The sequence below is a fragment of the Spermophilus citellus genome, assembly GCF_964194105.1.
Source record: "Spermophilus citellus genome assembly, chromosome: 2".
Classification (NCBI taxonomy): Eukaryota; Metazoa; Chordata; class Mammalia; order Rodentia; family Sciuridae; genus Spermophilus; species Spermophilus citellus.
In genome coordinates this window covers 3198467-3211409 of record NC_138183.1, presented here as the reverse complement: position 1 = coordinate 3211409, position 12943 = coordinate 3198467, and the positions used below count along the sequence as shown (strand labels likewise).

The following is a 12943-nucleotide window of genomic DNA, read 5'->3' as shown; positions in this document are numbered from 1 at the left end:
TCGTTTAAGCAGCTAAATTACCACAAAATACACCCAAAGAGATGACAGGCAATTCCTCCCAAGGCTTATTTGCATGAGGAAGGAGTGGTGGGCAGACATTCTATCTTCCCTTTTTTGAAAGAAAGAAAAAAAAAGATTTTTATTACACACATGAGTAAAGAAAACAAGAGAGAGGTTGCCAGCACATGAATTATGGATGGCAGTGTTTAGACGGGTACAGATCCCGGCACCTCGGGAGCGTGGCGCCTGGGGAGAGGACGCCAAGGCTGGGCACGGGCTCACGTCCCGCCTCCTACTGCTGCACGCAGATGGACTCTTTGTGCACTGGCCTCAGTTTCCAGGGCTTTTAAATGGAACGATTGTAACTGCTCCTCCCAGGTGCTGTCGAGAGGCAGCAAGAGCCCTGTGCAGGGCCCGTCCACCATGGGGCCCCTTTGAGTGTCCGTGGCCATGGGGCACCGCAGAGCCAGCCCTGGGAGAAGCCCAGAGCAGGCAGTGCAGCAGGTGACTCCCTGGGCCCAAGGACTAGAGAGGGCTGGGGACTCTTAGCCGAGCCCATGCAGCACGAGGAACTGTCCTGGCAGGACCCGCTGCCCGCCCGCCCACTGCACTCAGCCCAGGTGCAGGCCAGCACCTCGCAGCTGCCAGACAGCAGAGCATCAGAAGGGCTGAGCGCCGACGCCCTGCACTGGGGAGATGAGACGTGGCTGTTACATGCTGGCTTCCTGCCCACTGGCCACTTCCCACGCCACCCAGGACAGCCAGGCCCCAGTGGGAGGAGCAGGGCAGGACGAGGACAGGAGCTGGTCCAGGATGTGGGCTCAGCCAGTCAGGGTTCCCAGCTGTCAACCCTCCCCACACTGGCTTCCTGCTCCACCTGGGCCCTGACTCTCTGTGAGGAGGTGGCCAGTCCTTTCCCCCACCGAAGGGACGGCTCCTCGTCCACCATGTCCAACAGGGCAGACAGAACCCTGCAGACAGAATAAGTCCCTCAGGCTGAGCAACTCCAGAGCTGGAGTAGACACAGTCCCAAAGTGCCCAGGAGCAGGGTGCCACGAGATGCGGGCACGGGGGGAGGCAGAGGGGACCCCATCTCCTGACCCGGGGTCCACTCTGACTCATCCACACCCCCATGCAGCCACCACCCTCAACCCAGACAACACTGCCAGGCGTGAAGCTAGGAGCAGCCAGAGTGCCACACAGGCGTGCACAGCCACACGCCCCTGAAAAGGGAGACTCACAGCCCAGATTGACGGCCTCGGCAGTCACTCCCAGACCCTCGGCACCCACCACCTAAAGGACGAGCGCGGGCCCCCTCCAGCAGACCTTCCTGGGAGACCTCCACACTAACACCCCCTAAAACACTGGGGTGCAGCAGCACCACACCACTGGCTAACGCAGAAACACAGAAAGCCACGTCATTGTTAAACCAGACTGTGCCTGACCTGCTGGTGCCCGGAGATGACCACAGCCAGAGGGCCCTGGCTCCTGCCAGCTAAGCCAGGAACATGCCCCGCCCACAGAGGACCTGAACAAGGATTTGTCACCAGAGCACCAAGCAAGACCCAGACAGACAGACAGACGGAAGGAGGAGTCCGGGCGGGGCAGGCGGGGCAGGGCGGCTGCCCCCAGGAGTCATTACACACACATCCAGACGTGGGCGGGCAGCAGCTCCAGCAGCCTCCAGCCTTCCTCCTGCTGCCCTGGAGGACCTCAGGCAGAAAGGACGCCCCATTTACAGCCGAGGGATGGAGGCAGCCTGGAGCACACAGCCAGGGCCTGCTGTGCCCGACCAGAAGGTGGAGAGGGTGCCACCCCCATTCTCCTGCTGCCAGCTCAGCGAGGGCTCTCAGGTGCCGCCTGCAGGTGCCACAATGTCAAGGCCGGGGGGGGGGGGGGGTGCAGGGTCTGGGGAGCTGTTTCCTGGCTGCCCACCCCCAGCCTCACTCCTGCAGAGAGAAGGGAAGGCTAGGGGCCCCGGGCAGCTCTGACCCAGCACAGGCCTGAGTCAGCAGCAGCAAGCAGTGCCAGAGGGGGCCTGAGGAGCCCGCCACAAGGAGGGCAGGAGGATGGCCATAGGGTAGACCACAGGGTGGTCAGGAGGACAGCCACAGGGCAGACCACAGGGTGGACAAGAGGACAGCCACAGGGCAGACCACAGGGTGGACAGGAGGAAGACCACAGGGCAGACCACAGGGTAGACAGGAAGATGGCCACAGGACAGACCACAGGATGGACAGGAGGAAGGCCACAGGGCAGACCACAGGGTGGACAGGAGGAAGACACAAGCAAGTACCAGGGAAGCATGTGGCACGGGGACCTGGACAGCAGTGAAGAACGGCCTGGGGTCCATGGACGTACCACACCCACACAAGACTGACAGGTGTCCTGCCACCACGCAGCCCACACCAGCTGGGCTCAGTCCTGACCCTGGAGAAGGCCGGCCCAGAGGCCACCCGAGGGCTGCTGCCCCGAGAGTCCCCGCAGCCCCATCGCACAGACGGGAAGGAAGCCAGGGCGCAGACACGCCAGGTGCCCGCTGCCACCAACAGGGAGACCGGAGCCCTCTCCAGGGCCAGAGGCAGGGGCACGGGCAGGACTCTCCTGCGCCACCCCACTCCAGGAAGCCCCTCCCCTGCCCTGCCCTGCCACCAACGGGACAGCCTCCTCCTGCACCCTTGGTCATCGCCTGGAAGTGTCCACCTGGGCCCTGAGCAGCAGCTAGAAGGAGCAGGGCTCAGGACACACTGAGTGGGCAAACCAGGCCGAGAACCCCACACCCACTCCCAGGACCACGGGGCCCAGAAAGGAGCTCTGTCCTCTCTGGCCCCTGGGCCAGCACAGACCATTCCCACTCCAGGAAGCAGGCAGAGATGCCAGGACGTGAGGGGACAGGGGAAGCCTCTGCTGACGTGGCAGAGGTGCTCAGAGGCAGAGCCAGCTGCCCGCAGCAGCCCCCCCTTCCTCTCCTGCCGGAGCTGCAACCCTCTGCCCCCTGGACTGCAAGCCCCTCTCCAGGCTTCCACCTCCCCTGGACACCTGCTGGACACACAGTGACGTTCTGGTCAGGGCACAAGGACAATCGTCACAGCAGAGGCAGAGTCGGGTGTCACTGGCTCCTTCATGGGGCTGTACACACACACCGCATGTCGGGCAGGACACCTGGCATCTACAGGGAAACCGAGGCTTGGAGAGGCTGGGTGACGCCCCCCAGGGCCAACATCCACCACAGACTCCAGAGCGGGGCTCAGAAATGACAGCTCTTCCCCCACTTCTCTCCCACTGGCCACAGGTTCACCACAGGCTGCAGCTCGCATGTGGCACTTGCCCCGCATGCATGGGGCCCTAGGTCCCCTCCTCAGCACCATGAAACAAGGATTCACAGTCACTGTGCTCCCAGGCCAGGCGCCCGGGGCTCTGCCCCTGAACCTCAGGAAAACACACCCTCTTTTCCATCCACACCAACCTTCAACAGCCCCACCTCTGGAGTCAGGAGTTTCCACCAAGATCCACCCAGACCTGGCCCGCAGGCCTCACACCCAGCCTGGCCTCTGCTGTGGACAGAACCCACAATGATGGCCAAGCTCAAGGCCCACAGCTGTCACCAGCCAAGCCGGCTATGGCCGAGCCCTGAGCACAGCACCTGAGGTCTGCAGCCATGAGGGACAGGAGTCCAGCCTCCCTGCTGGGACGGAGACCCAGGGAGAGTGACGGGGTGGCCAGCCAAGGCTGGGGAGCAGGGGAGCCCAGCACACCCCGTCTCCAGGCAGCTCTTCCAGGAGGCCAGCCTCGGGCCTGCTTCCTTTGAGCTCTGGAATAAAAACAGAACTGAGAGGTTCCTCAGGCCGACCAGAGCCTGACCGGTCAGCATGCAGCAGCTGCTCCAGGTCAGTGTAGACATGACCCATCATCTATGGGCAAGGCAGCCCGCAGTGCAGCCAGGTAATGGGGTGGGGAGAGGGGGCATGAGGGCCCACTGGGGGGACCAAGAGTAGGCAGCAAGTGAAGGAGTCTCGGGACGCAGGTGTCATGAGCTGGGGGCCAGAACCGGCCTGAGACACGCATCCAGACGACTTGCCAAACTGCTCCAGGCGGCAGCAGGCCCTGGCCAGTCGCCCTGTGCATCGGTTTAAAGATGGGGGCCCAACACTCCTCATGTGTCCACTGTCACCTCCAGAGCCCAAAAAGGGTCCTCTGGGAACAAGAGAGAAAAAAGAAATAGGTGGTCCTCAGACCCCCAGGGAGCAGGCACAATGGAGGGCAAGGCCACCAAAATCAGAAAGGCTGTGGCCGAGTCCAGACTGCACTCCGCTCCAGCCCGACGGCCCCTCCTCGGCTGCCCCTAGTTGCACCTTGTCCTGAGACAGTGTGGCAAACGAACAGCGCTGGGAAATGGCCACATGCAGAAGAGGGACATCAAGGCATCTGGCTCTGGGGGTAAGCAGAGCAGAGACCAAGAGGCCCACCCGCACAGGGACGGTCCTGGCCAGGCACCCAGCACCCCGTCCACAGAGCGCACCCTCTTGCCACCACCCACGCTCCAGCAAGAAGGACCAACAGGGCAGAGGTGACCCTCACGGAGGCAAGTTGGCATTCGGAGAAGCCCTCTGACAGCAGAAGAAAGATCCCTCCCAGCCCAATGCAGATGGCAAGGGGCATGGGGCTCAGGGGCTGTGGGACTTGGGGACAGGCTTCAAGTCCCAGGAAGGCCCCAGGCTAAGGCACTGCCTCAAACCAAAAGAGCGAAGCCGAGGAGCCGGGGCCAGCAGGAGCTCCGGTGGCAGCATCTGGGATGTGGCCGGAGGATGAGGCCTGCCGAGGTCGCTGTTGGAACCCTGACACAGACTACAAGGACCCACAAGTGACCCCACAAAACACAAGCACCGCGTTGCCGGCAGCGTCTGTTCTTGTGAATCCCGCAGCTGGCAGGCTCGGGGAACCAGACCGGCGCCTCCGCACAACCCATCCGTCTCCACCGCAGCCTATTTGTTGTTCTTGTTTACATTTTGGATTCGGAAGCCAAAGACAGCCCAGCAGTTGCAGGACACGCACAGGACACGCGGCTTCAGAAGACCCCACTCACAGCAGCAGAGCACGGGCTCCACCTGGCTGTGCCCTCAGCCTGGACCTAGGCCAGCACAGGGCTGGGTCCAGAGCCATGAGACCCCTCCACCCCTTCAACCACTCCCCAACAGACCCCAAGAGGTGGCTCTGGGGAAGCCCCTTCCAGGACAAGGAGGCGGGGCCTGGAGATGCCACTCAGAGCAGCCAGGAGGCAGGGAGGCGGGGTCAGAACCCAGGCCTGGGAAGGGCCATGCCGTCACCATCAGGCACCTGCTGTCACCACCCCTGCCTAAGGGCAAGGGGCCAGGCCAGGTGGACAGGGGGTCCCAGGGGTCTGCACAAACATGGCTCCGTCACCGTGGGCAACTGGAGGTCCCAAGGCCCAGGGCTGGAGCGGATGCAGCACAGCCATCGGAACTCAGCAGAGGATGTTGATGACAGGAAGGCGGCCCAGCGAGCGCAGGGGACTTCCTTTGCAGAGACCAAAGGCAGGGCCACGGCCTCCCAACAGCCACACAGGAGCCAGGCCCAGGACCCACCCTCCCGCCCGGGCCTTGCCTTGGGACCTGCCAACTGTACTTCAACACCACCCCCCCCCCTCCTGTTTCCACTGCTGAGCTGAAAAGCACTCTCCGAGCACAGGTGCAGGAAGCCCCGAGGAGGCCGAGGGACCACCTCTCGCCAGGAAGCCCGCCTGCCAGCCTCACAGAACGAGACCCACAGCCTCCTGCCCTGGGCTGGGTTTTGTTTTCTTTTTTAAAACTGGGGATTGAATCCAGGAGCACTCTGCCTCTGAGCCACATCCCCAGTCCTTTAAAAAAAAAAAAGGGTTTGGGTTTTTTGTTGTTTTTTTTATTTTTTGAGATAGGGTCTTGCTACATTACCCAGGCTGGCCTGAACGTGCAATCCTCCTGCCTCAGCCTCCCAAGTGGCTGGAATGACACCAAGTACAGCTTGAGGGCTTTGTTCACCCTCCCTCCCACCTCCCCGCAGAAAGCCAGCAGCACAGACAGTACCCCTCTCTGTGGCCTGGCGCCCAATGGCAGGTGCTAAGGAAATGACAGAGGGAGCCCCCTCCAGCTACCTGGCAGCAGCCTAGGGGACAGGCCAGCAGGCCGTGAAGGAGAGGGGCAGAGCCTGCAGGCCCTGGGGCCCTCTCTGGACTCAGGCGCAGGGCTCTGTCCCCCAAGCCCCCCACCAGCTCAAGAACAATGCCAAGGGCCTAGTCTGCTGGTAGAGGGAGGCATAGAGCCCCAGGGTGAGGCCACACAGCAGGGCAAGAAGCAGGGCAAGAGGCCACTCCACAGGGAGAGGCCACACAGCAGGGCGAGAAGGCCTGGCCCCAGGCCATGCAGCCATGGTCTCCCGCTCCTCTCCCTCCCCAGCCAGGAACAGCAAGCTGCACAGCCTGGTCCTGGCAGGGCTTCCCACCAAGGGCAGGGCTGGCCAGTCAGAAAGGAGCAGGGAGGTTCTCCCAGCCCTGAGCACCCCAGGGCCGGGCTGCGCCCAGCAACCCACATGTCCTCCCAGGAAGCCTGGGGCACTGCCCCATCCCAATACCAGAGGACAGTCACTCCCCACTACCCGCTGTCCAGCTGGCCTTGCGACACGACTGCCATCCATGGAGCGTCCTGTCAAGCCACCCTCCAGGTCCCAGCCAGGGCAATGCCATCCCAGCCAGGCAGGGACAGCACACCACGCAGCTGGCTCCAGACCCTGTGTCACGGCCACTGCCACTGCCGCTGGGACACAGACCTCCTAACACCACACGGACATCTCTTGCCTGCCCAGCTGCTCCCCTTGCTTGCCTCCAGGCCCAGAGCAGGGCACCGCATCCTGGGACCCACCGGGCCTTCTAGGAGACACACACCAGGTCTTTCTCACCAAACCCGATAGGACAGGCTTTGGGACGGCCACTGCCATCCCCTGAGGTAAGGAGGCCAAGCTAAAGAGACCTGTCACGGCCACACTGCTAAGTGGAGGACCTGCTTGGGGGCAGCCACCTGGTCAGGGGATGTGGACAAAGCCCGGCCCTCACTGCTGGGGCGAGGTCGGAGGCAGCTTGGCACACAGCCTGGCCTGAGTGCGGCTCCTCCTGCTGGACAGGCCCATGCCAGGGCTTGCATGGCACACGGAGGGAGACCCCCGAGGAGCAGCGCCCCCTCAGGTCCTGAGCTGGCGGGAGCAGGAGCCCTCCCAGGGCAGGCTGCTGGGCAGAGAGAAAGAAAGGGCACAGCCGGAGGAAGAGCAGCAGGGCCGAAGGCCCCGAGTCGCAGGCCTGGAGCCCCTGGTGGCACCCGGAAGCTGGAGCCCTGGGTGCCTGGAGGGACAGAGGCCGGGCACCCAGCATAGGGCCAAGGAAGGCCTCAGGTGGGGAGGGACAGCAGGGGTTGGAGCCAGACTCTGCGGCTGAACACAGAGTGGCCCAGCAGCATGGGTGGGGTGGCCCAGGTCAGGCGCAGCGGCCCAGACAGATGCCCAGCTGTCAGAGGTGGACCATTGCCTGTGCCGTAGGCCCACCCCCTGGCTCTGTCACCCTGTAGGCCAAGGAAGAGCCTCACATTTTTAAATAGTTGGAGGTGAAAAGCCAAAGGAATCCTGTGACTCGGGACACAGCCATGAAACTCAGAAGCCCCTCCACACACGCATCTCACCGGAGCCCAGCACCGTCGAGCGTGCTGCAAGGCAGGGCTGGGCTGCCACAGAGACCCCAGCCCTCCCAGCTGGCTCTACACAGGAAACGCCGCTGCCCTGCTGCTGGAGAGACAGACGGATGGACAGGGAGGCAGAAGAGGCGGGTCTGACCACTAGGAGGAAGGGAGCAGGGGCCCAGGCATCTACCTAAAGCCAGGACCCCCGCTGCACCAGCCCACCTGCCCACCAGCACTGCCCCAAGCTGGATGTCCATTCTCAGACGGGAAGCCACAACCCACAGACATGGCCTGAATACAGGAACGGACAAGGCACAAGTGTCCCCACAAGCATCCTCAAAGGAAGGTAACACGTTGCAGACTGCCCAGCCAGAGACCAGTGCTTCCCAAAGGCTGAGGAGGACTTCCTCCCAAAGGTCACCCTCCACCACCTAAGCCTCATGGCAGCAAAGGGCTCCACTGAAGCCCGGGTGGGGGACATGCACCCTTGTCAGGTCCCAAGAGAGTGGGGGTTCTCGCACTGTGCCCACCCTGCACACAGCTGGAGAGCCCCGGCCCTGGTTCTCCGAGGCCCCACACTCCAGGCCCACAGCAGGGACAGGGCTGCTCACGGTGGCCTCTCCACGCACACAGCTCTTTCACCCCCACACACGCCAAGCCAGTTTCTTCAATCAACACACATCACACAAACAACTCGCTTGTGCCGATGCCAGGCTGTGCCTCCCCCTGCGCCCTGCACACACTGCTCACTGGTGTCCCCTGCAGACTCAAACCCAGGCCTTGGTACCTGCTCCATGCAGCCAGCACCTGCCCCTCCACTGCCCCATGGTGCTGCCCACCCTGGCCGGGCAGAATGGCTAACGTGGGAAATCAGGGTTGGTTGACCTTGTCTGCATTTCTGCCCCCGAGGAGCCTTTTCAGACATCCTTCCCAATCACACCCTTACAGGAAATTTTAATTCAAGGAATGTGCTGTTCACGGGTCTCCTGATGGAGATACTCTTTTTATGGGTAAAGCACAGATGCGTAAGATCTGTGCACTCCAAGGATCTGATGTGCACCCCTCAGGGTCAATCTGTTGAGACTGTATAAGTTAAATAAAATACATTGTTAAAATTAGTGTTTCACGTTTCTTACTTTTAAAGCTGACATTGTGTTTCTATTTGGCAGCACTAATGTGGACAGGCATGTGGTATGTGGACACCCCTGTGTACACAGACACGCACACACACACTCACTCACCAACTCCCAGGTGGAGGCAGGAAGCAGGGGCACCCTCAGCACTAAGCACACTGCCCTGGAGCCTGGCTCCTGACCCGCCCCCCCCCCCCGACAGCACCAGGGAGCCAGAGCTCAGGGAGAAGGGACAAAGGACGACAGAAGCCGGACTGGAGCACCCTGGGCCTGGAAGCAGACGCTCAGAGGCGGATTGGGAGAGTGCCAAAAGATAGACAGGAGCCAGCCGGGGCAGGTCCCACCACTCACCCCGCGACGACACAAGCGCCAGCTTGGATAATGACAGTGACAGATCATAAGGCACGGTGTAAAACAGGAAGTGGTCCAAACCAGGGGGAAAGCGAAAGCAGAGAAAAAGAGAGGGGGGCAGGGGCAGGAGGCAGAGGAGGAGGGGGACGGGGACAGGGACGGTAATACATTGTCTTGAAGTATCTCCTTGAATAAGCATTAGCCACCATGGGAGGGTAACGACGGTGGGAAACTCTGACAAGCTGCCTTCAAACCTAAACCTGTGCCCCTGATGGTTCTGTGTCCCTACAGACCCACCACCCAAATTTAATCATGAGGAGGCATCAGATAACCCAAAGGAGGGACAAGCTACCATCAAAGGAGGCTGTGACCTTCCCAGTCAAGGTCATGAAAATCAAGGAAAGGCATCCCAGGCTGAGAGACTCAGGGGGAGTGGGGACCCCCAGGGCACCTGGCTGTGAAGGGCACTTACCAGGACAACTGGGAACTTGAACGGATTACCTAGAGCTGCCTCTTCCGGATTTAGACGGCCGTGCTGCGGTTAGGAGAATGCCCTTGTTTGTAGGAAACACACTAAATGCTCAGGGTGCAGAGCACCCAGTCACCAACTCACCCACAAACGCGTCAAGAGAAAGTTATTTGTACTAAACTCATAGCTCGCCAAAAATCTGAGCTACTTTCAAAATGGAACCAAATAAAAGGCTTCCTCGTTCCCTTGGAATCAGCCTTCCCCTCCCTGCCCTGAGACCCAGGCTCTTGAACCTCGACCTCCAACAGGGCCATCCTGGTTGGACTCCTGAACGCGCGGGGTACCACATGAGGGTTCTTCCAGTCCAGGGCATCTCATCCTGGACTTCACGGCAGCAGGGACAGCCCAGCCTGCTGCCCTCCCACCCTTGCATGGGGCAGGGACTTGGGACTTATTCTCCAAATGAAGGAACAGAGGGATGACACCCCGTCCCTCTGCAAGGTGGCCATGCCTGGATGGGCTCAAGCCTGGAGGACACAGATGGCAGCACCTTCACGCTCTCCATGTACCCACTGCCCAAGTTAGGGAGAGGAGGCAGGAAGTGGTGCCTATGATAAAACAGAGTGTGGCAGTGCAAACTTGAGACCCACACTACAAACACTGGGAGCCCAGACCAAGGCTGGCATGGCCCAGGCAAGAGAGAAATCGGGGGGCTTCCTGGAGGAGGGGGCCCAAACCAGCTCCCACGAGAAGAACCAGGCTGCAAGGAAGGAGGTCTTTTGGCAAGGACACAGCATGTGATGGGCACCAGCTGAAAAGTCATGGGGATGGGGACACAAAATGCATGGTGAGGGGAGAGGCCAGGGGCAGAGTGAGGTGCAGGTGGTGACAAGCCCCGGGGGCCCACTCCCGAGCCTTCTCTCTGCCACGTCCCTGCAGACAGACAAGCCACGGATGTTCAGTGGGGAGGAGGCCTGGACAGTGATGTGGGCATGACAGAGCCGGGTGGGTGGCCTTCCAAACGCACGGCTGCCTGCTGACCCAGCACCCTGCAGACCTCACAGCCACAGCTGCTACAGAAGTGCTGTGCTCTCGTAGGATCAGCAGATTGTGGCCTTAGCTAATAAGTTTAATTAAACCCAGGGTGGCTTCCAGGCATTTTGGATGATGTGGAGAGCATCCTGCCCACACAAGGAGGGCACCGTTAAGTGGGCAGCGGGGATTCTCTGTGACCATCTCCCAGACCTGGCTCTATACGCAGCATATGCTCAATAGATGCACGCTGCTCTCGGGCTTCTCTCGGGCCCGTAACCCGGCTAAGGTAACTCAGTGAGAGGGGAACTCCAGATCCTCTCACAACAGGATGTCACCCCCAGAAGCCACGTGGCACTCTAGGAGACAGCCGCACAACAGGCTTTGAGCTGGACAGGTCCTGGCACACCACGGCAGGCATTTGCCCTACAGAGGGTCCCTGCTGACTCCCTGGCAGAGTATCCAGATGCCCAGTGTAACACAGGCACTCCTACCCTACCCACTCCTGAAAACAGACATACATGAGGCCTGGAACGTCCCCAGAACCTCAGCAACGGCAGGACAGGCGGGAGGTCCTGTGACGTCACAGTTTATTTAAACAGTCCTGGGAGGGAGACCTGACTTCACGTGTTAGTTCTGCCACTCACTATCTGAGTGATCTGAGGCTAGTCACTCCAACTCTCTGACCCCCAACTGCCTCATCTGAGTCAGGGTGACCGACCCTCCAGCATCCTGCCTGGCCCAGGGCAGCATGGGTAAGAAAGGGCAGCTGTCATTTTTCTTGTGATTCAATCACTGCAGAGAGAGACAACACCTTCTGTCCCCCCTCCCCACGAGAAATGTTTGCCAGACAGCAAAGAGCAACCACCCGGAGAGCATGAAGTCCCTTCCACAAGCACAGGTGCCCATGGCTTAAAAAACAACAAAAAACAACAGTGTTTCTTTATTGATGAATATACAGATGGGGCCATCTGGTCAACCCCAATCCCACAGCATGCAAGTTAGAGCACCTGCAGCGACAGACATGCAAAGACCAGTGTGACCAGTGAGGAGAAGACACGCGGAGGACAAGAGGACAGACTGGGCCACAAAGGACAGTGCAGAGTCCAGATGCTGCCTAATGTTGCTAGCACTTACTGAACAAATGTTAAGGACCCTCTGCACCTCCCCCGCCCCAATCCTCACGTCAAGGCTAGGAGGTGGCTACTATGACTATATTCATTAGGGAAACTGAGGTCCTGAAGGTGATCATTTTCCTCGGAGGTGACAGTACCACAAATTAATCAGAGCACATGGCCACGTGGAGATACACTCATCTGAATCTCTAACCACCCAGAACCTCTTAACACCGCTCTACCAGGGCAAGGGCAAGGGGGCTCAAAAGGACCCTTGGGGTCCATAGTGTTGCCCAGCTGATGACCCTTGGGACCCCAGGAAGTCTGACTTGAACTTCCAGCACAGGGGCTGCGCCTGCTGCCTGCCTCACCACTGCCCCCTCCTCCTCCCACCCTGCCCAAACCACAGCTGGGAGGGAGAACCCAGGCCCTGCCCAGCCAGGCAGAGCTCCACCAGCCTCCACTGAGCTGAGCCACACAGCGGGTGTCCCTGGCGGCCTGAGCCTCCCTGCCAGTCAGCACTAACAACCCAGAGCAGCCAGCATGGACAGCTCAGTCAAAGGCCGGCACCAGGTCAAGGCCCAGCTCTTTGAGGGCAGCAACTCTTCCTCTGTTTCTCCAACCATAAAATGGGGTAAGTACTCTCCAGCTCCCAAGGGGATGAAGGCAGAGTAGAGTACAGAACCTGTGAAAGTACTCTGGGTGCCACCTGGGGCCCCCATCTTGGACACATGGTCATTGAGAGGGTGCAGTGCCTGGCACCAGCTGCTGGGGAGGTGCTGAGGGCTCCCTCTCTGGGCTGTGGGCCTCAGTCCCTGGGTATCATCACTAGAGGCAGGGTGGACCCCCACCCTTCCCGCTCCTTTGTCATTCACCCTGGAAAGGGGCCCCATCTTCTCAGAAAGGCAGTCACTGCCAAGGGGCAGAGGCCGCAGCCGGCGGCTGGAATGTTACCACGAGTGACTCACTGCACCCTCCCTCCCAGACACTGCATTTCCCCAAGTACCCTGGTGAATGGCCACTGTCCACAGACTTGCCCAGCCAGCTGGGACAGGGGCTGCTGGGTTGGCCACTAGGTCACGCCTGGGCAGTCCTGGCTGGACACAGGCCATCCATTAGGTCGACGTT

At 60.6% G+C, this 12943-nt stretch overlaps 1 protein-coding gene across 9 annotated transcripts in view; it reads right to left on the bottom strand.

The window, feature by feature from the left end:
- Positions 1 to 12943, bottom strand: part of VAV2 (vav guanine nucleotide exchange factor 2) — a 156014-nt gene that overhangs the window by 141502 nt on the left and 1569 nt on the right. The gene's annotated exons all lie outside the window — the stretch shown is intronic.